General features: G+C 36.3%; 1 protein-coding gene across 10 annotated transcripts in view; it reads left to right on the top strand.

The window, feature by feature from the left end:
- Positions 1 to 27,641, top strand: part of spi (spitz) — an 84,744-nt gene that overhangs the window by 38,406 nt on the left and 18,697 nt on the right. For 3 of the 10 annotated variants that reach the window (XM_067764132.1, XM_067764135.1, XM_067764133.1), the window contains one exon: positions 26,151 to 26,901. The exons of 1 other annotated variant lie outside the window; for it this stretch is intronic. The gene's annotated coding sequence lies outside the window, so the exon portion shown is untranslated. Of the gene's footprint in view, positions 1 to 26,123; positions 26,902 to 27,641 lie in introns of those variants that run through there. 6 more of the 10 variants (XM_067764138.1, XM_067764141.1, XM_067764140.1 and 3 more) reach the window with 4 other exon arrangements.

The following is a 27,641-nucleotide window of genomic DNA, read 5'->3' as shown; positions in this document are numbered from 1 at the left end:
CGATTTTGACATTTGTCCATCGACTTTACAAAAACAAAGTACATCCAGCTTTTATTTATGTTTGTGGGTATGTCACCATGCTGCCACCTTGTATCGTTCCGTCATGGGTTATATGTACATAGAAATGTTATATTTTAACATTAAAATAAAATTTTACTGTAAATGATTTCCAAGCATAAGGGCAATGTCATTCAAAATATTCTATGAAAAAAAGAATAAAAAAGCAGTTAATTCATTTTACTGCTTTTAGGTTTACATGACATGAAGGCAGTTCGCGTCTAATTTCGGGCTCCGAAAAAAACTATGGACCAGAATCACATGATATAAAGTCATTTAATAGATCATATGCACTAATTTATGCTGTGTATCAAATAAAACTATTTATTTAGTAAAGACAAACGTTAAACACGCACTTCATATATCTCGGATTTCACTTTTTACACTTTACTGCATTTTTGCTATGGACGGCAGTGTACCGTTGTGCCCTTTTAAATTTACTATTCACCATTTAAAGTTATTAATAGTTTTAATTAAGTTTCTCCACTGTGTAATTAGTTTAGTTAGCACTAAGCGTTTCCTTGGTTATGTGCGTGAAAAACGGTACGGGTCGCGCTTGTATCGCTTGAGGATGACTTCCGCTCACCCACTTCCTCATGGATTGTAGACTAGTATCACATATATGTACATCTATATATGCACTTTGGATACCTACTTTATTTACAATGTAAACCGTTATACTATACTACGACGCCAACAACAACATTATTTACTTAGTGATACCACTCCCTGTTCTTGGCATAGTCTCGGGAATGTGTTAGTTTATTTGGTTTGTTTGCTAGTTGAAAGCCACCGGTGGCAGCATATTGCCACGCCTCGCCTTCTCCTTTCGCCAATCATCTTTGTATGTGTGTATGGCTGCGTGGGAAGAGTTAGTGTTGTTGCTGTTGCAAACTTTGTGAATACTGCGGCTTGAGGGTGGTGTAGTATGGTGGGATGCGTTGTATTTTGATGTCAGTAGTAGAGGCGTTCATGTGTTGCTTGGTGGTGGTATATCTGGAGACTCCTACGCTTTGACCTTTTTAAAATTGATTTTAAGCTGTTTAAAGGTTGAGCTGTGCTAGACTCTCGGTGTTGAGGTGACGGTGCTAAGTTGTTGACAATCGCTTGCTGTGTGAGTACATTAAAGCGACCGACCTCAACGGGAATTTCATTAAAATTACTTCATTTTCTTCATCAACATGCATTCACACACATAAATAGCTATCTGAACATGTACATACATACATTTATTGATAGAAGTAATCAGCTGAACAGTAAATTGATTACTTGTGGGTTTCTTTTAACGGTCGGAAGTAAATTTTTTTAATTCATTCATATTTTTCAGTATACATGTTTGTTTGTGTACATGTGCATCCCTTGCGGTTTTATAATAAGATTTTATTACTTAATTAAGACTACATGATTTCAAGATATTTTTATAAATGTTTACTTTGACACCAACCATGTATGAAAGTATTACCTTTCGCATATGAAGTGTTAAAGACATTTTGATGAAAGTATGTATGTATATTTCATCAGAAACTTCAGATATGCTTAAGTGGAGTCAAATACTCTTTTTCTTAAATCAGATATGTATTTGAAACCTTAGTTCTTGTATTCACTGGGCTGCATATACATATACGGTTTTAAAAAGGAAGAGTGTGGAAGATAAAGTGAGAGATAAGAATCGGGAACATTTTTTCACAAATGACCAAGATAATGTACTGTAGGGCACCTGCAGCAAGTAATAGTATACCCTTACTTTTTCTTAATAAAAAATTTGAAAAGAATTTGAATTATTTTTCCTCTAGCATTGGCTTGCTTACATTTAAAAAGTTATTCTCTTAAACCCTCAGCACTTTTTTCCCATTCTCTTTTACTTGATCATACTGTTAGATGAACAAGAATATAGAGGGCATAGGGGAATTCTCTATATTCTTTTTCATCTCACTCTCCCACTCTACTTACTACTACCTTGTATATAGAATCCCTATGCAAAATATTGAATATCTGCTTCAAATAATTGCGTAGGTGGATCGAATCAGCATGGCACCGCCCATTTTTCCCAAAATCGTATGTATGTATAGGGTATATGTATTCAAATATCATTTACTTGAGTCAATCGAATCTGGATTTTTGGCAAAATGAAATTTATATCAAACTTTCTAAAATTTTATATCTTACCCATAAAAATACCGAATAATCACGCGAGCCTTATATGAAAATTTTCCCACACGTAAGATATGAGATAAAGTTTGTGACTTATTACATGTTAAATAAACGTATTTCAATTTGGCTCATAACGTAAAATTTTGCACCTTAAATGTTCTTGCACTGAAAGAAATGGTGCTAGTAAAATCAACAAATCAGTTCTGTTGTTCTTGACTTAACGGAGATTCGGTGAAATTGATCGAATTATGGTTAATTCGACCGAGTTCTTTGTCTCTTTGTCAAACGAACAAATTAGTTTAATCATTTCAACAGAAGAGAAATAAATTGTCGCTCTTAAGTTAACAAAATTCTGTAAAATTGACAGATTCCTGGTCAATCTAACTGATTTTTCTGTTAACACAACTGATCTCACTGGTCATTTCAACAGCGATCAACAGTCAATACATGAGCAAATTTCAAAGAGAATTTTACGCTCACTGCGCTCTCTACTTTGTATTTATGACGATGGTGCCACTTGTTTAAAAAATAAACCAAAATAAGAAAACCACCAAATCGAAAAAACACACAAAATGGGAAAACAACAAAACACTAGTTTTTCAGTTATCAATACAAAACGAAAAACCCTTTTTGAATTTACTGTGCAAAAAATTATGAGATACCGGGAAACCTATTTATCGTGTACAATTTTGCAATTTCTCCTCCAAGCGAAATGCAAAATTGCGCCCTCTTGTTGCAAAGTTTTGTTTCAACGAACAGGATTTTTCCAAAGTTAGTAACATTTTGTTCAAGTTTTTACGAATTTTCACTCACGCGAACGAATTTAATAAGATAATAAAAAACATCCTTTTTTAATGTTGATGTTTCCGACAACATAAAAGTTTGGGTTGTTTTGGAATCGTTTCAACTTAAAGTGTTACGAAAATTAAACTTGCCGAATTACATGTAAAGTTACCCCAGTGGTGAATTACCTTCTAGCGATTTGATTCATTACTTTTCTACAACTTACAAGTTCTCTATTTAAAATGTTATGTCAAACATTTATACAAGTTTTGTTCGAAACGATCAAGGGTGGCAACTACATGCGAGAGAAGAAATTGAGAATGAGCTGAGCTGCAACTGAAAGAATTGAGAATCAGTTTTGTGACTACTATTTTCATTTCTATTTGCAAAGCGAAGTTCAAAACTATAAATTAAATAAATTATAAAATATAAAATTTGGTGGAAGTGCGTTTAATAAAACAAAATAATAAAGTGTATAATGTTTAATGTGTGTCAGCATATTTGATGCAAGCCCAATTGACGTTCGGTTAGTAAGTGCCACCGTGGTGTGATGGTAGCGTGCTCCGCCTGCCACACTGTATGCCCTGGGTTCGCACCCCGGGCAAAGCAACATCAACATTTTATAAATAAGGTTTTTCAATTGGAAGAAAATTTTTCTAAGCGGGGTTGCCCCTCAGCAGTGTTTGGGAAGCGCTCCGAGTGTATTTCTGCCATGAAAAGCTCTCAGTAAAACTCATCTGCCTTGCAGATGCCGTTCGGAGTCGGCATAAAACATGTAGGTCCCGTCCGGCCAATTTGTAGGAAAAATCAAGATGACCACGACGCAAATTGGAAGAGAAGCTCGGCCTTAGATCTCTTCGGAGGTTATCGCGTCTTACATTTATTTTTTTTTTGTCGCAACAACTTTTTTTTGTTCAGTTGACTACTAAAACGGTCAATTACGAATCAACGATTTGTGCGCAGTTGATTCAACATCTTGTTGCGATGGATAAAAATTGACAGAAATTTCGGTTGATTTTACCAGTCTTTTTCTTTCAGTGTAAACGCCTTTAAGTATGCAACGTTAAAAGGCATTTGATATTCAATAGGTTTATAAAGATTAAATCTAAATTCTATACTAAGTAATGTGGGCGTAAATGGTCTATGATTTTGGGGAGTGCAGCCACAATCGTAGTCTTCGACTAGAAAAGAGTTCGTAGGCTCGTGTGCGGAAAAACGACATAATAAATTTTTAAACTTAACTTTATTTACACTCCTTCATAACCAAAAAGGAAAGTTGGTTAAACATGATAATGATGTTTACAGTTAAAACATTTTTTTATTTGTTTGTATGTATGTATATACAAATATATATGTACATATATCCAAATGTGCATAGCTGCACCGGAACTTGTTCCCTATTTACAACTCGTCTGACCTTACCAAACCTCATTCAAATGTTGGTCACTACAAACATGTTTATGGATAAGTGATTTCGCAATTTTTACGGGTTTTATTTTTATGTGTATATTTACATACATATGTGCACACGTACATAATATTTACATTGTATGTACTATGTTAATCGTAAAAAAAGTTAAAAAAACCAATACATAAAAAGTAAAAAAGTCGTTGACAGCATATCAATGCAACAATAGCTATCATCCGGTGGCAAAATCCTGAGCCAGATAAATAATTGTGCATGTAAATGCAACAACAACGATTTGAGCCAGATAAATCCAGATTGAAGTCTAGTTCAATTTGTGAGCCAGATAATTTGTTAATTACTTCTTTTTAGGTTGGCAACGCGGCCTTTAATATACCTACTTTTCAAAAATAGATGTCGCTGCTTAGACTTTCGCCGTATGAGTTAAATGAAAAACAGCGGCCACATCTGCCTATCACATTTCACGTGTGCGAAAATTTCACATCTGCTTCTCAAGTCTCTCAATGACCCAGAGCATTCCCGTGAGAATTGAGCGTGAGCCGGAGCTGTAAAACTCACTGAAAGACGGCAAATGTGTCCTACCCGTGATGTGCAAACTTGGTTTTTGACTTGCCCTTTTGATTCTTTTAGTCTCAATGTGTGCAACAATACCTTAATCATCTAATGAAAAACTATTGGGAGAAAGTGCCTAGTTAGTCAGTGGCCCTACGTTAGGTTATATTGAGTGGTAGGTGGCGGCCGCAGTGGTGTAGAGATAGCGTGCTCCGCCTGCCACAGCGATGGTCCTCGGTTAAAGTCTCGGAAAGAAGTTGTTTCAATTAGAAAATCGTTTTTCTAAGCGGGATCGCCCCGGCAGTTGATTGGCAAACACTGCGAGTGTACTTCTGCCATGAAAAGCTTCTCATTGAAAATTCATCTGCCTTCCGCGTCGACAATTTGTAGGGAAAACTAAAAGGAGGACGACGCAAGTTGCAAGAGAAGCTCGGGCAAATCTCATCGGAAGTAAATCGCGAATAGAAGAAAGTAGAAATTTTAGTCAACTGCCATAGCTCGTTGGAAAGATCAAAAAATTTATTTATTTTTAGCTGCCACGAAAGTTCACAACCTTGTGTAAATACTCGAGATCCGAAGATATCGAGGCTGAAATACTTTCGCCCACTTCCTGTAAAAGCTGGACAGTAAAGCATGAATTGACTAGAAGACTCCACCTCATAATTTTCTATGTTGCTGAGAAGAAGGGAGTTTCCAGTACGTTTGTACTACAAGGAATCTAGGTTTAAAGTGACTCGTAAGAAGCCCAAACACTATCAAAACATCCACCTAAATGACCCTAATTATTTTGGCATACCGCCTGTCATCCACTTCCAACCAGAAGGATCTCGCTACCATAATAAGTATCTGCCCAGCGTGTGCAAACTGACTATGTCTATTTGTACAAGACCACACTAGTATAGGCGGCCAGCTGTACTCTGAATCCCCTTCAACGACTTGTATCCATTCCGCTTAAAAGCTCCGTGTTATATTTGCCTTTGATGTTACAACGCTCGGAACGCGGATGATCGTAATTTTGAAATACACAACTAGAGATAATCGCAAACGAAGTCAGATACTCCCAGACAACCTTCAATCACACTACAGTCGAACTGGGAACCATGATTGCCGCTGGCACACCCACCGCCTCCTTAATCGCGCCGAATTTCGCTTGGAAATTTTCATTAGGGTGGTAGATGCGAAACATCGCGCAGTGTTTCCAGAAATTTATCGGCATCAAAATTCCTGAACAGCAGTAAATGAACTTTACGCAAGTTGGCGCATTCTCTATCACTCGTGGCAATATAACCCGGTGCTGGCTAACTTCTCTAGCACATTTTTGTATGCCTCTCAATTCAATGATTCGCCACTTTCCTTATACATATATGAACTGTTATCATCATTATTAACATTATTTCAACGTTTCACAGCTAATGACGACAGTTTTTGTTGTTGGATGTCGTATGCTGTTTCGTGCTTCCATGGCTGGCTGCAGTCAACCCTCAAATTGTTCGCCACGTAAACGTTTTCGCTCAATATTTTATTTACCATTTCTACCCCAGTTTGACGACATTTTATACATTTTTGTATATGTAGCACAATAAGTTGGGTTTTGCTGTCGCTGTTGTCGGTCAACAGACGACGATGATGACGACGCACAACTTTATTGTTTTCCCTTTACAACGCAGGCATCCATGCAAGTATACCTGAAAAGAACAAGCAAATTTTCGAGGAGTAGCTGCTCACGGTCAATCCCCAGACCATTGTTAATTTGGTCGTCTGCTCACTCTCCTGCTCTGTCTGCCTATGTGTTGTGTCAGTCAATTAGTCGTTTGGCCTGTCTATAGTTTGTTTTGGTGGCAAACAAACAATTTGAATTCCAGCATTTGTTTTATTATTTGTATTTTGCATATTTTACTTGTTATTTGCTGCTCTGTGTGCTCTGCTCTTCATGCCGTACTCTCACGAAACGCGTTTGTAATATAAGTTGGCTAGTTCAACGCCCTAATATTACTGCATTCATCTGTTTTATTATTTGTTGTTGGTTGCATGTTCTCAGTAAATGTGGCTGCTTCAGTTGATGGTTGTTTTTGTCACGTTCACTGCATTGTTTGTCGATTTTCTTTTATCAACATTTCTCATACTGAGTAAGATTTTGCCTAGTTGGTTGTGTTCGATGCAACAGCCTCTCTGGATCTTGTAACTCTGCATTTTGGTTTGCTTTTATTTCTCCATTTTGTCTTTTTCTTTTTTTACTCTTTATTTTGCTTTTGGCCGAATTCCTGCATAGTTCTTCCCCATGTTTTCTTTATTTTGCTTAAGCTGATTTGAAAACATTTTTTTGTTGTTATGATGAAATGCATTACCAACAGCCATGGCCACTTGAGCAAACTGCGATGTGGTGTCTTCAGCCGGTCACTGTTTTCAAAGTACATACTCACTGTTAAGGATATGAATGTATTTCCTATTATTACAAACAACAATTTTTTTTCTGATTTTCAAGGGAATGCTTAAGCTAGTATATGGTTTTCGGTTTGAAACTTGGCTGTTTTGAGTTTTTGAGTGAATAGAGTTATGCGAACATATATTTGTGTGCCGACAGATGAGTAGGTAAGGTTAGGTTGCGTAAGCAGCACACTTTAATTACATGATATCTAATTGTGATATCTTATATATGAAATACCGGTAGCTTAACTTACTTTACTTTACTTAGTTACCTAAAAACCGAGTCCAAATATTTTTGTCTAGTTCTGTCAAAAACTGGACAGTCAACCATGAAATTACTCAATAACTCCATCTTATTATCTTCCATGTATCCGCTGCGGTGTTTCTCATATGTTGAGATGAACCTTATGGACTTTTTTTTAGATAGTGACACGCCAGAAGCCCAATTACCAACTATACGTGAGCCTTAGTGCATTCAGTTATTTAGACAATCCGCCTTCCAACCACTTCAGACTAGAGGAATATCCCTACCTTGCAAGAGTAATATCTGCCCAACATTTGCTTAGCTGACTTGATGCTTTTCTGTACAAAAGTAGACTACTGGTAGCCAGTGGAACTCCGAGTTTCTTTAAGCCATCCACGCTCGGTTCACGTTTACCCATTCGAGTCTGCGTCACATTTGCCTGCGATACTGATATGTCTCGCAACCGAAGTCAGAAACTTCCAGACCAACCACAATCGCACCACACTCAAGCAACCAACGCGATCCCTAATGCGAGGTCCTTCCACTTGCCGGTGGCCTCCTACAGCAGGATAAGTAGATCAATTGTACATCAAGAGCCGTGAAGGTGGAAATGGCTACATGACACCTACACTGTAAGAGGATCAATAATATGCCTGAAGCAGGGCGCTATAGAGTTTTTACTACAAAAACAAAACACATACCTTTTCTTCATAAGACGAGTTTGAACAAATGTATGAGACACTTTATTTCTTTTTTCAATCACATTTTGAAAGAGGGCGGAGTAACATGATCCTGGAAACAAAAACAATCTGTAAATCAATTTTGTCTTTTTCTAACATTTCGCGGGTGGTTTTGTTTTTGTCATTACATACCTCATATGTAAAATAAAATAGAATCATCTCCAATTATGTGATACACGTTTGGCAAACAAGAAATTGCATAGAGGAAGGAAGATATTTCCGGGAACATATTATTTTCTTTTCCACATACGATTTCTTAGAAAATCATACACAATAAGCCGTAATATACAAAATTTCAAAATCGGCTTCCGTTTAAAACTACAATACCTACAATTTTGGCGCCAATTTTTGCGCTATATGCAGCATCTACCAAAACAGAGCCCTTTATAAGCAATAACAAAGAAACTGCAAAAAAAAACTAAGCACTAAGTTGTTTATGTCTGCTTCGGTGTCCTTCATCGAGTTCAAAGAATTCCTTGGCGCAAAGGCATTGAATCCACAGCGTTCCTTGAACCCATTACTCAAAGTCATTAATAAAAGAGAAAAAATAAATAAAAAATGTTGCAGGAGCATGCATACCAGACAGACAGAATAACAACCAATCAAGATATTGTGTTGAATGCATAACTTACCTATACGGCAGAGTCAGACGGACATAGTCCTCGTGGGAAGGAATTTCAAAGCGTGTTTTTTGAATTTTGCTGTGAAGTCCGCCTCCGTTAAAATGCGAGTTTCAGCGCACGCATACCAAGTGAGTAGTAGTTGGCTGAATGCCTTGGCTGTTGATCTTCTGCGCCAGTCAAAATTAAGTAAGGTTGTCGATCTACATGTGTATATATATGTGTAGGTGCATAACATGATTATGTCTGTATATTTGCGCATGCTGCAATCGCATAATGATCCTCTTATTTGCCTGCAGAGTAAGAGCAATCGCAGCAAATGCTTTAGATTAATACTTTTTGTTTGTTTTATATGTATATATGTCTACTACTAGTTTTTGTTTTGATCATTCTCCTGGCTTAGCTAACGTAGCCTTGGCGATTGTACAAACTATACATTCAATTCTGTAGATTCCATGAACGAATTCTTTTATGCAAGACAATGCGTTTTTAAGTTTATGTTCGCTATCTTTTTTTTTTGCGTAGACTTTTGGGTTTTTTTCTTATTGTTTATTTCATTTGTTGTTGATCGGTCTGCGTTGTTGGTGATGGTGGGGTTTCTACAAAAGGCAATAGACTTCTTGGAATGCTGTATTTTGTATTTCGTTGCAGCACTTTTCCTCCCTTCTGTTGGCGGTTGTAGGAAATTCGATAATTGCTTTGATGTTGGACGAGAACTGTTTTCAGTTTTATGCCTTTCTATAGTTGCGGAGATATTGAACTGTAATGCAATAGATTTTGAATTGTCCAAACCCCTTCTTGCTTTTGGTTTCAATAACCATTTCTGATAAGATTGCCTTAAGATAATTATTACCGTTGTTTTTTTATTACCACAATAAATATTTTTATAGCTCACCATTCCTTTTTTTATATTTTATTGCTTACGACCTTTTTTATAAATTCAATATATTTAACTCCGTTTAAGTTATATAACATAGCCGTTCTTAAGCTTATTGTGTAGATTTAGATTGGTATTTTACTTTAATTATTTGTTGTTGTTTTTGCACCCTTTTTTCCCCCATTTAAGTTTTTGTTAAGTAACTGCAATCAACATATCGCGTGTACTTTGCGTTTATATATGCGCGTTTTTTCGCTTAACGTTTTCGCGTTTAAGGTTATGTTGCCATTTGCTCCCCCTATTTTAATATTAATTTCATAGTTAGATATGTACATACTATGTTTATTTATAAAAGTTCCTCTTTACGTTTGAATCGTTCGCGTATGAAAAGTTAAACTTTTAAAAACTGTTGCCTTCTCAACGCCGCCATATATGTATGTATTATTAATATTGAAAAAAACGGCTTTGTTGCGCTAAAAAAGAGGGGGAAGTTAATTTGCAGAACTCACTTTTATCATATTTCATGTTTTTCATTTTTAATGTTGCCACACGCTAAATAAATTATGCTACTAATGGCAACGTCGTTGACCCTTTCTACTTATAGGTGTAGAACATTTTCTCAGATCGACTACATTTATTATTGTTTTGTTTGCATGTCTGCTTGTAATTTCTCCCCTTTTTTTTTACTATTTTTGATTACTGTCTTGCTTGCTGCTATTAATAGTTTATGCTAAAATTTATGATGGAGTAAAGAAATTAAATGCCAGAAATTACTTAATTTTTGTGTTAATGATCTTATGCTCTATTTAATAGTTCTTGCATAAGTTTTTTGGTATTTGATTAAAACTGTTCAAATAAAACCAACCATATATAATCAAAGAGGATAAATAGAGCCACTAATCTGCTACGAGTGGGGAGTAACTCGCTGGAAATTAAAAAAATTGATGCCTAATGTTTTCCATGAGGGACATTTTCAATTGTCTCGCATTGTCGTATAGGCACCTTATGCAAATATGATTTTTGCAAAGAGAATTAATTAATTAAATACAGTCGGAAAAATAAACACAAATAATTTGAAAAAACTATAATCTTTTGTTTGTTTGGTTAATGGTGTGTTCAATTTATACTTTTTATTTAAAAATTCATGATCTTAAAACCGGCTTATAATAATTGAATATTCAATTACTATGTTTTTCTAAGAGAAAGTGAAAAGAAAGAAAGAAACATTTACTGGCATATTGCGATGGTGCCATTTCGAAAACCGCCACGAATTCATCATCAGGCAATTTCTTAATGTTATCAAAGGTTTCACCGAGATTCGAAGCGCGAATCACACGGTGAAACTGTAGTTGCCTTATATAATCTTTTTTGTTTGTAACCAGCGTACTCGGCAAACGCTATCCTGCTGTAAATTGGTTTGCCTACTTTTGAAAAGTGGCCCCTTTCCCTTATCACTCGAAATCAATCTCTTCTACTTCGTCTTCCATTTATCCTTCCCCTATTCCCTTTATCTACATTCCCTTCTCATTCTACTTCGGTTTCCAACGCCAAACCCCATCATCACTACCACTCCCACACTCACTACCACTTCCACTTTCATTCCCTCCCCAATATTGGGTACCTCCTTCAAATAATTACGGGGATATTGCGTATTTGATTTTTTTGTTCCACTCTTATTCCTGTCTGTCCCCTACTCTCATTATCTCCATTCCCTCCTCATTCTAATATATACGACTTTCAGGGCTCATTTTCCTGCTCTGGCGCATTTAATTCAGCTTTCGAGGTGTGGATGGCGATTCGCTCCGTTTTCAAGTGAGTTTTTATATTGTATTATTTTGTATCCAGACAGGAGAGCAGAGAAACGCGAGTTAAACGAAATGCAACATCATGTGTGTTCATGTCTTCTTTAAATTTGATCCTTTGATGGTGAGTGAGTACAAAACGAAGTACCAGCTGTCATCGGGCAAAGAGTCGGCGCATATGCACCTTGGCAATCACGCTACTATTGGCAGCCATAATTTCGAAATAGTAAATACTTCGTTTATTTGGGAACCAGCATTAACAACAACAACAACATCAGCTCTGAAATCCAGCGAAGAATCACTATTGCCAACAAATGCTACTTTGGACTAGGTAGGCAATTGAAAAGTAAAGTCCTCTCTCGGCAAACGAAAATCATGCTCTACAAGTCTCTTATCGTACCCGTCCTGCTATATGGTGCAGAAACATGGACCATGACAACACCAGATGAAGCGGCTCTGGGAGTGTTCGAGATAAAAGTTCTTCGAAAGATTTATGGACCTCTACGCGTTGGTGATGGCGAGTACCGAAGAAGATTTAATGATGAGCTGTACGAGCTTTGCGCAGACATCAACATAGTCCAGCGAATTAAAACGCGGCGGTTATGCTGACTAGACCTTGCTATGCGAATGAAAGATTACGCGCCGGCTAAAATAGTGTTTTTATCGGAACCCGCCTATGGAAGCAGAGGAAGAGGGCGGCTCCCACTCCGCTGGGAGGACCACGTGGAAAATGACTTGAACTCCCTTGGTGTGACCAATTGGCGCCAGTTCGCAGAGCGAAGAAGCGACGGACGTGCCTTGTTGGATGGCCATAATCGTTTAAACGGTTAAGCGCCAATTAAGTAAGTAAGTAAGGATCCTTTCTTAATTTACTTTCGTTGTTCCAGAAATGCCACATGCTGCAACATAAACAAACTAATCTTGATAATCCAAAAAAAAAAAACTGTCGTTGGGTGGCGGTAGCGTGCTGGCCCACTACACAAAAGTCTCTGAGTTCAAGGCTAGGAAAACCCAACATCAAAATCTCCAGAAAAAAAGTTTTTTTTTTTAACTAGAAACAAAACTTTCTAAGCGGGGTCGCCCCTGGTCAGCGGGTAGGAAAACACTCCGGGTGAATTTCTGCCATTAAAAGCTTCTCAGCTTAAATTCAGTACTTGCAGATTACGTTCGGAGTTGGCATGAAACATGTAGGGAGCTACATTGTTGAAAAGCCTATTATAAAAAAGATTAAAAAGTAGCACGAGACAGAAGCTCGGCCTAAATCTCTCAGGAGGTATATCGCGCCTTGTAGTGTTTTTTTTATGTGTAAGGATCCTTTCTTAATAAACATTTTTTTAACTCTTAATAATCTGAAAAAAGCGCTTGGATTTTTTTGCAAGCAGTAGAGAAACACTGCACCTCGCATTTAACTCGGTAAGGTCTCCACACCCATTTCAATGCACCGACATACATACATATAAGTACATACATATGTTTATGCTATGTATTTGCATGAGAACTTTAAAACTTACGAACATTTTCGTGCAAAAAAAGAGAATGGTTAATTATCTTTCGAGCCCATGGTGATCATCGCGCTTTTGCCATATTTATGGGTAATTTTATGTATGCGTGCGCGCACGCGTATTACCAATCAACAATCAACGCCAAGTGTGCGACGATCAACAAACAGGAACGATGAGATGTATCATGCTTAAGGTGATGATAGCGGTAATGTTTGGGTTCATGTACTGTCTCATAGGTTTATGCATATGTATTGTATGGGTATAGAACCTCGCTTGCTTGACCACTCCAAGGAATGTTGTCAAGAATTCTTAGAATTCGTGTGAGACGGCTATGATGGCTAGTCAAATGCGAGTCGAGTTGATAATCAACTTGGCACAAAAAAACAACAAGTTGTAAGAAATGCACTTGGCAGTCAGTCGGTTGTTGCCACATGCAGTGTGTAATGAAATTTCAATAGAAGCCAATGGTAAAGTGGCATACAAAATTAAAATTTAGATAGAGTAATGTCAAATTACGTATGCGAAATGTATGGACTATGAATAACAATAAACATACCAAGATGAATTGGCAGCCAGTTGCAAAAGTAGTTACCTACATACAATCATAGAGAGTATTGTACCTGTTGCAAAGTCAAGCCAATATGGCACTGTTCCCTGTAAACAACAACTTCGGCTTAAACCAGGGATGCACCTTAACGTTAAGCTAATCGTTTATCAAAAAATTTCCACCGTTTCCGTTGAAACACTTCGAAATATTATCGATAAAGAAATTATCAAGATAAATTGTATCTCGTTTTTAACCGAAACGAAAAGCTTTCGTTAACGTTAAAAACGTTAACGAAAACGTGATACTTTATGTTTGAATTGTGCTGGCAATGATATAGCCATGGTGAAGCCGTAAGGTGGCAACAACGAGCGCACATACACACACAAACTCTATGTAATTTTTTTGTGTAATTCGTTGGTGGTAATGTCAAAAATACTCTGAGAAATGTTCGTACTGTCAAAATTCATGAGAAAAGTTGCAATCAGCTTGGATAATGCTTTCACCTTTAATGACTCCGCCATCAATCAGCTTTGCCAGCATAGTTTGAAATTAATAATCAACATAAACGATTTGATTTCGTTTTGATATGGCAGAAAACGAAACGAAATCATTTCGTTAATTTGACGATCTTAACGTTAATAAACGAAACGAAATGACTTCGTTTCGTTTATTAACGTTGATTATCGTAACGAAATGATATCGTTTCGTTGGTTAAGCATGCCTGGCTTAAACAGTAAACTTTTGCAACTAGACAGCCAGAGCCTCTGATACAAATCAACAATAAAAATCATAAGAAAACAAGTAAGAACGGGACTGTCTTCGGCTGTGCCGAAGACTTCATATCTTTCATGAATGGGGCTGAACAATAATCTTATCCCGTTCGTAATCTCCGAATAATCGGATGTATAAGATAAGAAATATATAGTGAACAGATCTACATACCTTAACGATTTTTAAGATAAATATAAAATAAAAAACGGGTAGGTACTTTGTGTGAGGATGCAAAGTTTCAGGTTTTTTGTGGTCTGCGTGTAAAAACTATGACTACGAATCACGTATTTCAAAAATATATGACGAAAAGGTAACTATTTGATGAAATTTGATGAATTTTGAAGATTCCAGCCGTAAAAAAGGGGTCAAAATGACAGTTTATATGAAGTATATAATATATATACCACCGATCTCTATGATTTTTTCAGGCAACAATATATGCTATATACGTAAGCAATCAGTGAAATTTGAAGCTTATAGCTGTTAAAATGGGGTAGAAATTGCGAAAAGTTTCTTATCTGAACAATCGGTTGTATGAGATATATACTATATATACAACCGATCTCTATGATTTTTTCAGACAACAATATATGCTATATACGTAAACAATCGGTGAAATTTGAAGCTTATAGCTGTTAAAATGGGGTAGAAATTGCGAAAAGTTTCTTATCTGAACAATCGGTTGTATGAGATATATACTATATATACAACCGATCTCTATGATTTTTTCAGACAACAATATATGCTATATAAGTAAATATTCGGTGAAATTTGAAGCTTCTAGCTGTTAAAATGGGGCTAAAATTTGCGAAAATATATATATATATATATACTATATATATATACTATATATAAAAAAAAAAAATAAAAAAAAAAAAAATATATATACCACCGATCTCTATGATTTTTTCAGACAACAATATATGCTATATACGTAAGCAATCAGTGAAATTTGAAGCTTATAGCTGTTAAAATGGGGTAGAAATTGCGAAAAGTTTCTTATCTGAACAATCGGTTGTATGAGATATATACTATATATACAACCGATCTCTATGATTTTTTCAGACAACAATATATCCTATATACGTAAACAATCGGTGAAATTTGAAGCTTATAGCTGTTAAAATGGGGTAGAAATTGCGAAAAGTTTCTTATCTGAACAATCGGTTGTATGAGATATATACTATATATACAACCGATCTCTATGATTTTTTCAGACAACAATATATGCTATATAAGTAAATATTCGGTGAAATTTGAAGCTTCTAGCTGTTAAAATGGGGCTAAAATTTGCGAAAATATATATATATATACTATATATATATACTATATATACCACCATATATATACTATATATACCACCGATCTTTATGATTTTTTCAGACAACAATATATGCTATATACTTAAGCATTCGCTGAAATTTGAAGCCTCTAGCTCTTAAAATAGGGCAGTAATTACGAAAAGTTCCTTATCTGAACAATCGGTTGTGGGGGATATATACTATATATACGACCGATCTCATAAATTTTTTCAGGCAACAATATGTTCAATATACGAAAGTATATGGTGAAGTTTGAAGCTTCAATCTGTTAAATTGGGTAAGATATTACAAAAATCCTCTTTTTCTGAAAAATCGGTTGTATGGAGGATATATGCTATAGTGGTCCGATCCGGTCGGTTCCGACAAATGTCTAATCGGACACCCAAATACACCTGCTCACTAAATTTTATCAAGATATCTCAAAAATTGAGGGACTAGTTTGCATACAAACAGACAGACGGACAGACGGACATGGCTAAAACAACTCAGCTCTTCAACCTGATTATTTCGGTATACTTAATGGTGGGTCTATCTATTTTCCTTTAAGGACTTACAACTTTCGGTTTCGTGACGAAATTAATATACCATTTCATTTTCATGAAAGGTATAAAAACAAAAGTTAGTTGTGTGAAGAAGATGCACCACCCAGCAGTAAACGTTTTTATGCTAAGTGATTTGAACTCAACGCTTCGCAAATAAGCATTACCGATTCGAGGCTGTATTGATAGCTTGAGCAGCAACCTTTGTAAACGAGTTGTAATAAATACTTTTGAATTTTTAGGCATAGCACGACGTTGATCAAACATTATTTTAAAATTAGCTTATAAGAATGTAAATAGGTATCAATTTACACCACCAATTTCCATCAGAATGAATATATCAGCAACTTTGCGAATGATCACTTGCTAAAACAGACAACAGAGCGATGTGCTAAGTGGGGGATTCAAAGGGCTGTATAACGCAGGGGTTTCCAGCGCAATTTATAGCTTTTTGAACACAATTTTCACCGTTTACTACGTTCCAATAACGCGTGAACCAGATACGGATAGAAATTTAACATGCAAATGCAACAAAAACGTGATTCTGATATTTATCTGGTTCAATTTCTGATCCGAATAGCAGTTCTGTTAGTTTTCTGTAGTAGATTTTTTGACAACTAACCACTTGAGTTGGTAGCACTCATGGCTCAACTATATGGTTGGCTCATCTCTACAGCCACAACATACCTTTGTTCAGATTGTCAAAATCAGCGTGTTGGTGTTAGACGAATATAATGGAAACATAAAACTTAGCAACTTTTATGTGTAGTGAGAAAATGTCAGTTGATTTCATTTTGAGTTTGCCATCTCCTTCTGACAATCCCTACTCCAGTAAAATGAAAAAAATATAATCAGCTGATGAGATGAGCCAACCATATAGTGGAGCCATGGTAGCACTGAAATAAATATGTGTACATGTGCATGCATAAAAAATTTCGCCATATTTAAAAGCAAAAACACGGAAAGAGTAAACAACTTGAAGAAAATGTAAGGAAAATAAGTAGTTTGTTTAGGTGCGAAACTATTTAAATTTAAAATATTCAATCAGTATCTTAAATTTTTGTGCACGTTTCTTCTTCTTATTTTCAGCCAAACAGATCTTTTATATTAGTGCTGCCAGCTCTCGTAAAGTTTATCCAGATCGTTCCAATGAGATTTGATCGTGTGCCAGAGCTCGATAACTCAATCGAACGCTCTTACTGTGTCTTTAGCAACAACATGTGCAAAGTGGGCACTGTTGCTGTACATTTGCGTTTTTCAAATTGTTTACAAAAGATAACAGTTGTTTTGTTTTCGAAAGTTTATTATCTGTCGAGTTTGTAAATTAAAAACGCATCAAAATCCAAGGTAAAACAAATCGCTTATTTTTCTGTTTACCGCAATTCCCATACACGATGTAGCGATTTAACGGGTTTCCGCATTTTGTCCCTACGTAAGTGTAATCCCAGTTACATCAATAATGGTTAAGTGCGAAAAGTGTGTGTTTTATGGTGGACACAAAGTTTGTGGTTTAGCATTTTTGCAATATATTTTTGATATTTAACGTCGCACGATGATTGATTAATTTGTTGCGTGTGCATTCTTTTAAGAGATGCACTTCTATTGTATGCGTTCGGTTTCCCGTAGAAATGCTATTTAATAATTAAGCTGGAAGTACCTAATACCAATTTTACACACACAGTTAATGTAATATTTACTCGTCAAGTTTCCTACATCAAAGTCCTTATTGAACTTCTATACAAAATAAAACTTGTTAATTATCTCATTATTACTTTATTGAATGCCTAATGGAGTCAAAAATCTAAACGGTTTTAGTTAGTTTTTCGGACTTTATTGTCAATGTAAAGCGCCAAATACACGACACGAACATTTCCGCGAACATTCCCGTTATGTCATGTTTCTGCGACCTTTTCTGTCGTGTATGGTGGTGTTTGCCAGTTCGCGCAAATGTTCGCCAAAAATCAAAATATTTTAATTTTTGGCGAACATTTGCGCGAACTGTTCGTGCGTGTATGGCGAAATAGCTCATAATCGTAGTAATTTCTGAACGGAACAGACGTGCGCGGAAAAGTAAAATGGACAATAAAAAATTTCTGAGTGAATTTATTGAAATGTATAAATCTTTGCCATCATTGTGGCAAGTAAAAAGCAAAGATTATTGTAATAGAATTAAAAAGAATAATGATTATGCGACTTTAATCTGCCACAGCGAGCAATATTGCTGCAGCACAATTGTTGTCCGTATTCATCGCTGTCTGAAAGAGAACTAATGTTCGGCCAAAAGTTCGTATGGTGTATGGGCAAAGCTGCGAACAAGATTGCGGAATGTTCGCGGAAATGTTCGTGTCGTGTATTTGGCGCTTAACGAATGTCAATCAAAAATAAATTATTTTTCTTTAAATTCAGCTTATCCGTTTCAACTATTTTTTTCAAAAAAACGTAATATTTTTGGGTCGGCTGACATATGTTCGTTAATGAAGCACGTGGCCCTGTGAGAAAAGGAAAATTTAATTATTTTATTAAACTAAATTGTTATTCCATTAGGTTTCTGTGTAGAATTGGTATATCAAGTTTTTTTTCTCACGGACACGGAAGATGTGAACAGCGCGGAGACCGGTTTGTCTCCAAACCAAGAAATAGCCTAGGCAGTTGTGCTGCTACCAGAAGGTTATACATTCGGATTGGACCAAATTCGAAGCGTATGTTTGCAATTACAACAGTTTTTGGAAGTTGCTATTCATCCGGAACATGTTTTTTATCGTCCAGAATGAAGTAAAAAGGGGACGAATAGACACAGCTTAAAAATTTAAGGAGCTTGTAAAAACATCACTGTTTGGAATTTAGTTTGACATTTAATCCAAAAAGGTTGAGAAAGTTGTAACCCACGCTTCCGGACCCATTTTAAAAGATGCAATAGTCGTATTTAGATATGCGCCTACTTATGCAACCTGTACGCCACTCTTTCCAAAGACGATTTTTACATATTCATGGATTTATTTAAAAATGTTGTTTACATTCTGATTCTGTTGCCCGCCAAAAGCAAAGCTACGAATCAATCGGTATGTCCCTAATAGAGATGCCAATCCCGGTCTTTTTCAAGCACCAAAAACCTCGCGATTATTGTAAAGTATATGGAGTGTTTGGCAAGCGCTCCGAGTGTATTTCTGCCATGAAAAGCTCTCATTTAAAACTCATCTGCCTTGCAGATGCCGTTCGGAGTCGGCATAAAACATGTAGATCCCGTCAGGCCAATTTTTAGGGAAAATCAAGAGGAGCACGACGCACATTGGAAGAGAAGCTCGGCCTTAGATCTCTTCGGAGGTTATCGCGCCTTACATTTATTTTTTATTATTATTTTTCATATGGCTTTTTAACAACTTATGAAATATGTATAAAAATGGAGACACAAAAGTGCCCTTTTGGAGCATTTAAAAACTATAATTTTTTACAAAAACTTCGCAATAGAATATATTGCTGCAAACACTTAGAAAAATGAAATGACGACCACCTTCAGCAGTGTTTTTAATGTGTTACCTAAGGTAACGTTAACTTCTCTGTTGTATTAACGGTAAAGACACTCGCCGAAGGTTTTGGGGAGTGTTATCGATGTTGATGGTCCTTTGCTGGATATAGATCCGTTACGTACCGGTTACAAGCACCATTTCGGGAACGATTATTATGACCACATTTAATCTGCTAAGCCAGACCGCTTTCCAACCCTCTGGTTCCATGAGGAATTTGAGGTCGCCAGAGCCTCGCCTGCCAAACATAAAGCATATAAATATGCATATAATAAAATCAATTTAAACTAAGATTCAAGATCTTATGCAAAATTCGCGAAAACTCGAATTCTAAACACGAATCTTTAGTAAAATTTTTAAATTTTCACTATGATTTTTTAAGGTCCAATTAAACTTCCTTAACCCTAACGCCATAGTCGTAACATACCCATATCCATAACCATCTCCAATGTGATCGATTAATGGTGCCTTAACCTAAAAATCGTGAAAATATAAAAATGAAGAAAACGCAAAAAATTACAAACGTTCTACAAAAAAGTCTCTTAGTCATAACGTATCCAAAACTATGAATAAACTCTACAAAAGGTTATTAAATTCACCAACTCAAATATTTTTAGGTTATTGATATGGCGAGAAACCAAAAACCAATTGGTTGGCTATGGTATGGTTATGGCGTTAGCGTTATGGTATGGCACCATTAATTGATTACATTGATTTCCATAAGGTATGTTCGATCAGCTGTTTTATCTGGTTATGGTTTTATGGTTATAAGTCACCATTAATTGGCCCTTTAGAATTTTTGTGAGAATGCAGCTTTTTAGCTCATTTTAGTGTAATGAAGTGTTTAATATTGATCTTTTAAAGAAATGTCCTGATTTTTTGGTAATGTTTTTTTTGTCTGCTGAGTTTATCATTTTCTTCCATACAAACTTTTGAAAGTAATTTTTTACAAGGGCCTGCAGTACCGAGATCCTGAACATCCCGGGATTGAAATAAACAAAAAAAGCGGCATCCCTAGTCCCTGCAAATACGTTGGCCTTATACCAGGGGCCTACTCTGTATTGCGATGCGAAAGGCAGTGCGATGCGAAAATAAATTGCGATGCGAAAGGTAATTGGAACTCTGTAGCGCTATCGCATCGCTAACAATGTCGCTTTTTTATTTTCCGCTAATTTTTTGATGGAGTATGCATCACTGACCAAACGTCAAAGAAAGAGAACAAAAGAAACAAGGCGATTACAATTTCGGCAAACGATTAATTTTTGTTGAACAAATTAAAAAATGGATTCTGTAGCATTATGGCAGGATTTAAATGAAGAAAGGATTGATAGGAAGATTATAAGAGACAACTCCAACATTATGAGTCTCAGCGATCAAAGGTAATTTAAACGTTACAAAATTACTCATTCATATACTATTGCTTTATGTTTTATTCATTAGTTTTGTGCAGAATTTTCGGCTTAATAAGGAAGCCTTTTTGTATGTGCTAAATAGCATAAAAAGATAGCAACGGCAGTTCCTGAAATAATAAAAGTTCCTACAACGTTGAAGTTGTTTTCGCGTTGGGTGTTTTAAGTAACCCTTTGGCCAAATCTGGGTGTATTGCCATGAAGTCCACTAGGATTTCAAATTGTTGCTTTTGTGTTTGTTTTGTTTTTTGAGTTGTCCTATATATTTTTAAAAGAATGTACAATGAATATAAATATATCAATTTATGAAATCATCAATTAATACTTACATATTTGAACAATGCGAATGCCTATTACTTGTAGCAAGAAACATGCGAAAATGAATGCTGTTTGACATTCGCTTTCGCTATACAGAGTGCTGGCAATGCGAAAAGGGATAAAAATTGCGAATGGGCAAAATGTGAATGCGAAAGTCAAAATATGCATGCGAATGTCAAGATACAGAGTACCGATTTTGCGATTTCGCGTATTTTTTCTTTCGCATCGCAATACAGAGTAGGCCCCCTGCTGTTCTGAGCAGCACTTGCAATCTATGTATGTATCAGGGATGCACCTTAACGTTAAGCTAATCGTTTATCAAAAAATTTCCACCGTTTCCGTTGAAACACTTCGAAATATTATCGATAAAGAAATTATCAAGATAAATTGTATCTCGTTTTTAACCGAAACGAAAAGCTTTCGTTAACGTTAAAAACGTTAACAAAAACGTGATACTCTATGTTTGAATTGCGCTGGCAATGCTATAGCCATGGTGAAGCCGTAAGGTGGTAACAACGAGCGCACATACACACACAAACTCCATATAATTTGTTTGTGTAATTCGTTGGTGGTAATGTCAAAAACACTCTGAGAAATGTTCGTACTGTCAAAATTCATGAGAAAAGTTGCAATCAGCTTGGCTAATGCTTTCACCTTTAATGACTCCGCCATCAATCAGCTTTGCCAGCATAGTTTGAAATTAATAATCAACATAAACGATTTGATTCCGTTTTGATATGTCAGAAAACGAAACGAAATCATTTCGTTAATTTGACGTTCTTAACGTTAATAAACGAAACGAAATGACTTTGTTTCGTTTATTAACGTTAATTATCATAACGAAATGATATCGGTTCGTTGGTTAAGCATGCCTGGTATGTATTTGCATATAAGCACACAATCATATGTAAATATATTTGTTGTGGTCGATGTTGATTTCATTTCTGGTGCAATTTTTCCACATTTTTTCGTCATAATCTGTGGTCTTTGTTGCCCTGTTTCATAGGTTGCCGATTGTTGTGGCTGCACTCACTCTTTACATATGTAGGTAGGTACTTGTTTTTATTCAGTTTTTTTTTGTTTTGTTACATTTCTTATATTCGCATTTTCAAGCCCTTCAACTGGTTGGCGCAAAAATAAAAATGCATTGCATACCGGCCGTGCATAAGTGAAACAAACAACAACAAATACATATTACACACAAATAGTACTACATAAACAGGCTCAACAAAGTCGAATCATTATCGCCTTATGCTACGTAAACAACTTTGCCTTTATTGTCATTATAAACGACGCCGATTAACTTCATTATTTCGTTTGTACAACGACCCAATGCAGTAAATGTGCCCTGAGCCTCCTTGTTGTGCTCGAAAAAATTTATAAACAACCAACTAAGCAGTCCGTAGTTGACGTTTTTGGAGGGAAAAATATTGGCGTCTATTTTCATATTTTGCTTTGTGTTGTCTTTTGTTTTTGTCGCCAGTATTGCGTTGAACGATTATATTTTGTTTTTATTTGCTTCAGTTCATTTTTGTTTTTAGTTGTAGTTGCTTGGCCTCATCTGAAACTTGCTTTTCTGAGCGACTTATGGTAGCATACTTAAGTAGGTATTAGCGTAGGTTTTATAAAATTGTTGTTGTCAGTTAATTATACTCAGCGTGCTTTGCACACAGAATATATTAACTTTGATTGGATAACGGTTGGTTGTACAGGTATAAAGGAATCGAGTTAGATATAGACTTCCATACATCAAAATCATCAGTGTCGAAAACAAATTTGATTGAGCCATGTCCGTCCGTCCTTTAACACGATAACTCGAGTAAATATTGATATATCTTCACCAAATTTGGCACACGGGCTTATCTGGACCCTGAATAGATTGGTAGTGAAAATGAGCGAAATCGGATGCACCCACTTTTTATATATATAAAGTTTTGGAAAACACAAAAAACCTGATTATTTAGTAAATAATACACCTAGAATGTTGAAATTTGACGTGTGGACTGATATTGACACTCTTGATAAAAATTTGAAAAACATTTTTTAAATGGGCGTGGCACCGCCCACTTGTGTTAAAATCAATTTTACAAATATTATTAATCATAAATCAAAAATCGTTAAACCTATCGTAACAAAATTCGGCAGAGAGGTTGCCTTTACTATAAGGAATGTTTTGAAGAAAAATAGCGAAATGGGTTAAAGACCACGCCCATTTTTATATAAAAGATTTTTAAAAGGGTCGTTGACGAAAATAATAAGCTATATGTTAGCGAAAAAGAGCATTTTACTTTTTAAAATTAATTATAACATTAAATTGGAAAACTAAAACTTTTGAAAGTGGGTGTGGCACCGCCCTTTTTATGACTAAGCAATTTTCTATAGTAGAAAATATTTCTAGTAAAAATGGGCGAGATCGGTTAAAGCCACGGCAACTTAGATATAAAACAAGTTTAAAAGGGTCGTAGACTATAATAATAAGCTATAACTTAGCAAAAAATAGTTTTGAATCAATGATATTTCACTTATCAAGTTTTATTGTAAGAGGAAATGGGGAGACATGTTTTTTAAACGGGCGGTGCCACGTGTTATGTAGAAAAGTAATTTATCTGAAATGAAATGTGCACTTGAAGCTCACGCTGAGTATATAATGTTCGGTAACACCCGAACTTAGACACCTGTACTTGTTTTTTTTTTTTAACATGTATCTTATTTGTGTTTGAACTATGCAGGCGCTGTTTTCTAGTAAGCTGTAAGAAGGGAAAATAAAAATGGATTTTAAAGAAAACTCATAAGAAGTGCCGGGCCCCAATGCTATCATTTTGTTATGTCTCTATGCCTTACATTCGACCCCTATACTAAGAGATCTACCAGAGCTGTGCATTATTATAAATATCAGTTCTAAAAGACTTCTCTGTATATCATTTTTAGCGTTCAGCGGTATCTCGCAAGTTGGTGTGCTGTTTCCTGTGTTGTGGAATCTAACGATGAACTTCTTGCTAGTGAAACTAGAAATGACTGGTGCCTATGTCATCGCATGAACAGATGACAAAGTTTTCCGTATGAAGCAAAAGAGCACAAGCAGGTCCTAAGTGATATCCACGAACAGGCGTCGGGCCTCTATGCCCAGAATTGCCGGCGAATCCAGTTCTTAAAGAAAAATACCCAGATCTCGCAGAAGAGAAACACACTCTCCCTAGGAAAACGCGCGTCACTCTAACTCAACTTCGATCTTGGTACTGTAACAGGTTGAACTCTTACCTATTCAGAATCAACCCCGATATACAAAATGTATGTCCTGCTTTTAATGTGTCCCCACATGACACCAACAATCTCTTCAATATCAATGTGGAACCAACCAACGCCTCTCACTATGGGCCACCCCTGTTGAAACTGCAAGTTTTCTTGGACTCCCGTTAGAGGATATTGACGACAATTTGTGATCGGTCGCGCCTATTGGATGGGGCGAAGCACTGCTCCAGCAACAACAACATGGCAAAGTTCTTAGCTGCAACCGAAAGAGTATTTAAACCGCAGCATGCATTAAACCTTGCGGAAAATTTTTCACATGAAAGTGGCCTCAAAGTCAATCTTGCGAACACTGAAATGGTTCCATTCACCAGGCGTTACAAAATGCAATCTTTCAGGCCGCAGATCTGAACTTCAGAAGCTCAATGGCCCACCGGGGAACTGTGCTGCCGACGAGCTAGCGGTGGCGGCTACTGAACTGGCGAGTTAAACCAACCGGCTGGTATTGCTCCTTTAGCTGCGTACAAATTTCGCAAAAAAAGCCAATGCAAGATGTACACTGAAACCCACATGAGAGGGATCCAGGCAAATATGGTCCGCATAAATAAGAACCGAACTAGTTTCCTCGCTAATCTTCGCTTCTTAGATATGATTTGTGTACACGCCGAACGCGTGGGAATGACAGAAAATTATTTTTTAAGAGCTGTAGGAACAAAGAGAAGATAAAAGGGGGTGAACACTTGTTTTCAGATGCTCTGGTCAGGCCAGGACACGTTTAGAATGTGTGAAGCCCCCTTTTACTGAAATCAAAAATGTTCTGTCTACATGAGACTCATAAATTTATTTCCTACATATTTGAGGGATGAAGGCCTCTAGCTTATCTGGTGGTGTCAAAATGGGTCACCCGATCTAGGTTTGGGCTACCTCTCTTAACGCGACATACCTCCGAGGAGATGAAGTCCGTACCTTATAATTTTATGCCTACTTCGAAGGGCAATTTTTTGGGAAACTTTTAATAGCAGAAATATATTTGAAGCGCTTGTGCTAGAACTGCCTCGCATCTACCCCGTTAAAAAAACCGCTTCAACATTTTTTTATGTGAATGGAACCTCCTGGTACTTTTCCCCAAATATCATAACAAACATATATCACACATCCGTTTTGACCATTCAACTATTTAAGGAATATACGTACATACATAAATCGCACCTACATTTGCTAGCTTTCTCTCTACTTATTTCTTGGTATCCGACAGTCACAATTTCTCTAAAGATTTTCCACATTTTCTTTTCTTTGCAGAACCAATAGCAATAAATAAGAAAACATTCCTTACGATCGATTCAGACGCTGTTACGCGATATTCATCGAAGGCCGTAAAGTCGCTGAAAGAGGAAAGGCAAGTAAAGAAAAAAAGAAAGAATATATTGACCTCAACATACGCTTCTTCACTTGGGAACGTATCTCCAGAGTTGACTTATTGGCGCTACGAAGTACGTTACCAAAGCAAAAATCGGAATTCGAAAGTATGCAGCATAAAAACAATATACTTTAAGTAAAACAACAACAATAAAAAAAATCAAAGAATAAAAGTAGCACCGGCATTAACAAAGTCAACTAAAAAAACAACAGAAATATATGCGCATACGCCTAAGTGCATATTGTAACATTTAGTACAGTGTTGCACAAAGTTTAAGGCAAGCATTGCGTCTTGACAGTGGCAGCTCAGGTTTACGCTCATTATTAAGGCAGCACACGCTTCTTTGGCTTCATTTAGCTCCGCAAGAAAAGTAGAAGCGAAAAGTATACTAAAGCCAACAATCAAAGGCAACGCCAGTTGTCCACCAACACTAACACCATCACCATCGCCATCACCACTACCACAAAACAAAAATAAAGAACACGTTTATCCGTCCGTTTATCCGCCCAACAAATATATGTATGCATAACACTCACACATAAGCAAGGGCTACAATTTCTACGGATTTTCGTTTGGGGTTTTGTTTCTTCTTTTTAATGTAAAAGTGTTGGCGTTCATCGTGTGCTGACACCGGTATGTGCTAACATACACCTTTATATATGTATAATTTTCTGTATATATTTGATAGTGATAGTATTAGTTGTAGTTTGTTGTTTTTGTATTTCTTGTGTTTGTTTTCTGCGTTACGTGCGTGCCCCCCAAAGAAGCATGACGACGGACATTGCTGGTCTGTCTGACTGTTAAGATTTGTATTTGTGTGCTTCGAACCTGTGCGTTCTGCAAGTGTACTTGTTAAATGTACGCATCTACATATAGTTAGATATTTGTCTCGCTTGATCAGTGACTTAGGAATTAATTTGTTTTTTCAGTATACTGTCTAGTCATGGCGATTTATCTATCTGCTAATCTAATTTGTTCAATCGGTCGAAAATGTAAAATATTCGAAACGATTCCATTTCAATGGATGGTCAATATTGCATGGCATCTTGAGTAAGACTCACCCTTCATGCTTAAAATAATTCACTTCCTGACCAGATCTGCCTTTTGACCCCTTATAATGCCTCATCTGATGTTGTCATAGTCCATGCATCTGAGCTATATAGCAGCACGGGTACGGCAATTGACTTGTAGGGTCTTTTTTATCAAAAGAGGTATTTATTTCTCAATAGCCTACTCCAAAGTAGCATTTTTAAACACAGTAAATATACAAAAAGATATTGAGAGGGATCCAATTAATTACCTTTTTTCTTATGGATCAATAATCTCTAGGAAAAACTTTGTTTGGTTCAGTGATTTTGTCGTATAGAGTTACG

The sequence above is a fragment of the Eurosta solidaginis genome, chromosome 2 (assembly GCF_040869045.1).
Source record: "Eurosta solidaginis isolate ZX-2024a chromosome 2, ASM4086904v1, whole genome shotgun sequence".
NCBI lineage: Eukaryota > Metazoa > Arthropoda > Insecta > Diptera > Tephritidae > Eurosta > Eurosta solidaginis.
Note: the sequence above shows the minus strand (reverse complement) of the source record. Positions and strands in the feature narration are given on the sequence as shown.